Source organism: Cynoglossus semilaevis, chromosome Z (assembly GCF_000523025.1).
Source record: "Cynoglossus semilaevis isolate Cse_v1.0 chromosome Z, Cse_v1.0, whole genome shotgun sequence".
In the NCBI taxonomy this organism is placed as follows: Eukaryota; Metazoa; Chordata; class Actinopteri; order Pleuronectiformes; family Cynoglossidae; genus Cynoglossus; species Cynoglossus semilaevis.
In genome coordinates, this window is record NC_024328.1 from 16,882,278 (window position 1) to 16,887,631 (window position 5,354).

Sequence of the window (5,354 nt, forward strand, 5' to 3'; positions counted from 1 at the left end):
TATTGAGGCGGTTCAGTCGTTGAAGAAGTAGGCGCATCAGCTCGTTCTCCGGCTCTTGTCACTGAAACATACTGAGGATGAGTGTACGGTTGCCTGCGTATTGTGAAGTGCACGCTATCACTTACGCGCCAGCTGGCAAACAAAGGTGTGCAGCAACATCCAAGAGGCTGGATAAGCAGAGCCAGAAGCGAGGGATAAGTTCCCTCTGAAGTTATTGTTTGTAAACCGGTGGATCCAGCCACGCCAAAATGATTCCCAGTTTACACTCCTGCATTCAGGGCGCACGGGTTCTGTTGTATAATGCGGTGACGCAGACCCGAGCTCCACAGCACTCACCATCAATCCTGACTGGTAGTGATGTGTCGTTCGCGAGTGATTCGTTCAAAATGAACGAATCTTTCATATGAGTCGTGACTACCGAGTCATATGAAAGATTCGTGACTTGTGACTACCGAGTCATATTAAATATTTATTCATATTAAACTCACGAATCACTCACAAATCACTCTCTGCTAACTAATCGTTCACTGTGAACTAATCTTTCGCTGTGAACTCATCTTTCGCCGTGAACTAATATTTTGCTGTGAACGAATCATTCTCTGTGAACTGATCTTTCGCCGTGAACTAATCTTTTGCTGTGAACTAATCACTATGAACGGATCATTCTCTGTGAACTAATCTTTCGCTGTGAACTCATCTTTCGCCGTGAACTAATATTTTGCTGTGAACGAATCATTCTCTGTGAACTGATCTTTCGCCGTGAACTAATCTTTTGCTGTGAACTAATCACTATGAACGGATCATTCTCTGTGAACTAATCTTTCGCCTCGTTCTCGCAGATTCGTTTCATTTGTCACGTGAAAGAGCTCGGGTCTTTTTTGCTCTCATTCATCTTCACATTGTGGTGTGTTTTTATTTCTTAGCCTTTCACATGGTTTTAATTACTTATGGCATTTTGTGTACTTTGTAGACTTTGTCAGCGGAAGCAAACCATGTTGCCTTATTTAGTGTCGGAGAACCGCAGCCTTCTTTACAACGCCCACAATAGGGCTAAAGCGCCACCTGCTGTAAAACGAATGAAATGATTAGTTCAAGATTCGTTCACGACTCGTTCATTTTACTGTTCGAGAGTCAAAGATTTGAATCAATAAAAACGACTCTTTTTATTGATTCTTCCCATCACTACTGACTAGTTATGTTCGATACCACCAATTTCCTTTCCGATCCGATACCGAGTAAAATTCGGGCTGGTATTGCCAATACCGATATCGATACCGATATTTTATCATTTGTATTTTAAATAAAAAAAGTGTATTTCAAACCATAGCTTCTTTAAGAATCCAAGGCAGAGTTTTTTATCTATTTATTTATTTTAAACTCTGGAGTGTACTGAGGTAGCTGCCTCATTTACTATACAGTCAACAAAACAATAGAAAAACCTGAGAACACAATCATATAAAATATTTTTATCTTGATCTTGTGTATTTTTACTGTAAACAGTTTATGGTAGTAGTAGAATTATATTATAATAGCACTACTAGTATTTTTTTTACCTGAGTGCTGCTTTTATTTTTATTCAATTAACCTAACCTGTTCCAATGGGTCTCTGTTTTTGTATTTCATAATATATTTTTACAGAGGTTAAATAAAGATGAATGAATAAATGAAGCCATTCATTGAATAAGCATTTGATAGTCTTTATTTTTTACATTTCTAATTCATTATTCACCAAAACATGTTATTTGTAAAACAAAAATAAAAATAAAATAAAATAAATAATCTGAGGAGCCATTTGGGACCCGAAAGAGTCGGATTTTTTCAGTGAACCGAGCCAAAAGAACCGGTTCTCTAAAAAAGAGCCTAAATTCTCATCAATAGTGACTGAGTGAGAGCACGGAGTAGAGCCCCTGTGCTTACGCATGACGCACACACCCAGGCGGAAGAAGAAGTAGTCCCACCAACCGAGCGTCACTTAGACAACATCTCAATAATTTGGATACTTTTCACCATGTTTCTGTTTAGGATACACCTCATCTCAGAATGCGTAAGTATCAAAAGTATCGATATTTTGATTTCAGAATCGATTTCAGAGCATAATGATCCAGAATCGGAAGTATCGATATTTCAGGATCGATCCGCACATCACTACTACTGACTAGTGAGAAGCGAGTGGTCTGTGAGGAGAGACAGGGAGTGGTGGTGACGTCCACTGGTCCATCCTCTGCGTCCTATAGTCTCCACCCATGTGGACTATACATGGATGAGGGAGTCTAGACTAGATGATTTGACTACAGCGTTGGTGAGAACGAGGAAAGAAGAGGTTAAAGATCTGTCTGAACGGCACAGAAAGTTTTTACAATTTCCATTAACAGTTCATCACATGCCGAATCCAGCTTCTAGAGTTCTGGATCTGTCAGGTTTATTCTGACATAAATGACGACAAAGTAAACAACACAAAAGACGTCTTGATCTTTTTCTTGCAAGGGGAGAGTGCAGCTTACTCCTCTGGCAGCTTCCTCATCAACTCCGAGTTGCTGCACCCTTCCTCTGCTCTTTTATTTAGTTTATAAAAGTATCAGATTACATATCATTTGATTTTGTGTGAGCATATGGAGTAAGAAGCTGGATGTGAAAATGGGTGTGAATGGGGGTGTGACAAGGTAAAGATGGGAAGCAAGCAGTTTCTTAAAGTGATAGTACAGCATAAAGAAATGATAATAAATGAAATTCTTCCAACAGGACCACAATGAAAGGACAATGTGTTTTGTCCAGTAAGGATGTTGTGTTGTTTCTTCTAATTCACAGTTGTTTGTACATTGTGTTTTAAGTGCAGATGATATTTATCATCTGCTGGCTTTTGATCTAATGTCTGTTACAGTTTAACGTGTGCTGTCCTGCCAGAAATTCACATTTTTTTCTTTTTTCCTATATTTAGATATGGAATGACTTTATGACCAATTAAGGAAAATGTCAGTCTCAGTATATAACTTATCTACCTTTTCACATGAATGTGAAAAGTTTTGTTGGGGAATTTTGACTATAATGATGAAACATCCAAGTTGAATCTAAACATTGCCTCATTGGCTGCACACGTTTTTAATATATGACTTAAATAAGAAACACAGAACTTTGCTTTGCATCAGCTGCAGATTCAATCCGTCTGTTGTCACGTGGTCGCCTTTCAGAGCAGTAGCAAAATCAAACATTTTTTTACAGTTCCAGTTTTCAATACAGATGATATAGAAGAGGCAGGAGGCAGGTGTATGGAGGGGGTCCTGGATCCAGAACAGCATCCATGGAGTCTAGGAGGGGAGGAAACACAGGGAGTCTCTAGGCCAACATGTTAACCCAATGCAGTGGGTAATTATATCAAATAGAAACTATATATATATATATGTATATACATATATACAGTATGTGTGTGTGTCTGTGTGTGTTGTTGTGGCTGGGGATAGGGGGTTTAACATAGTTAAACAAACATAGTTGTAAAAAGAAAGATGTTTAACCTGTTTTTAAACATGGCCATTGTTGCCATTTTTATGGTGTCGGGCAGGTTGTTCCAGAGGTGGGGCATAGAATGCTGCCTCCCCTCGCCTAGTATTACAGCGGGGAATGACAAGACTAAAGCTGCTGTCTGATCTCAGAGGTCTTGATGGGGTGTAGTTTGTCAGCATTTTTCAGATTCAGATTCAGATTCAGAAATACTTTATTTGTCCCCGAGGGGCAATTCAACGTACAGCTGAGCAGCATGATAGTGCAAAAAAAGAGGTATCCAATTGAATACACAGGTAAGGAAGTTAAAATAAACCAATCAAAACAAAGAAAAAAAAGCAAGCAAAAGAGAGCAAACTAGAGTAAAAGATAATAAAAGGAAGAGCCGTAGAATAAGTTAAGGGAACAATAGTGAACATAGTTCCGGTTTGTAAATGAGGCTATATACACAGTATATACTTATGAGTAGTGCCTCAGTACTAGAGTAAAGTGATTGAGTGGGATAAGGTGCAATTTAAGTATCAGTACTTGACGGATAGAAATGTAACCGCTATAGAGTTAGGTTATCACGTAGAGGTAGCTATGACATTCAAGTTTAGGCAGAGATGTTCAATAAACAGTGAGATTTTAGTATGACATTAGATGTTCAATAAACAGTGAGATTCTGGTATGACATTACATTAACATGGTGTTCAGCTATTAAGTAGAGGTAACAGTGGTGTTCAAGTAAGGTCAATATCAGCAGTGGTATTCAAGTAAACAACAGTGGTATTCAAGTAAAATTAACAGTGGTATTCAGGTAGAGTCAAATTAACAGTGGTATTCATGTAAAATCAAAATTAGCATTGTTATGGAAGTGTGAGAGTCTGCAGAGAGGACGGTGGGGGGAAGATGGACAGCAGGGATTGGGGGACAGAGGGGGGAGAGTGTTTATGTGGTGGAGTTATAGAGTAGGACGGCTTTGGGGACAAAGGTGGCTTTCCGCCTCTCAGTCCTGCAGGCGGGGCAGCGTAGACGTCGTCCGGAAGGGAGCCATTGAAAGGCTGGGTGGAGGATGTGTGAAGGGTCGTTGATGATTTTGACTGCTTGTCTGAGAGTTTGTTGATTGTGGATAAGTGTAAGATCTCTGACAGGTAGGCCAATGATTTTGGTGCAAATTGAGGTGATTCTCAGCAGTCTGTTCTTATTCTTTAAACTAATTGAGTCGAACCAACAGGTTATGGAGAAAGTCATGATGCTTTCCAAGAAGGAGTAGTAGAAAGTCAGCAGGATGTCTTTGCTGACTTCGAAGGAGTTGAGTTTTCTGAGGAGGTAGATAAATATAATAAAATGAATTTTAAACTCCTCAGTGTTGGCTGAGAATTTCAGCTGGTAGTCAAAGGTGGTGCCCAGGTATTTGTATTCCTCAGTAAGCTCCACCGCCTTCCCGTGAATGATGGTGGGAAGCGCAGCAACCAGGACCTTCCGTTTGTTGGAGAAGGTCACCACCATATCCTTGGTTTTGTTGACGTTCAGTTCCAGTTTTGAACTATCACACCAGTCTACGAACTCCTGTAACGCTGGGCCGTGGTGTTGTGAGGGATAGAATAAACGGCCCCACTTTTTCGGACCAAACAAATGATGGCGATCGGTTTGTTTATCCTTCCAGTAATACAGTTACTAAGAAGTGCTAGTATACCACTTTGGTGACTGAGAGAGAAATTAGACTACAAGAGAAATGTCTAATCATACAGTATGACATATATATGTATGTATATACATATATATAGACAGAGAGAGAATGTACAAAAAAATGAATTATTTAAATTAAGTCAAAGAAGAAGAAGATCATCTGCTTTACTTTTACCAATACTTTAAATTAA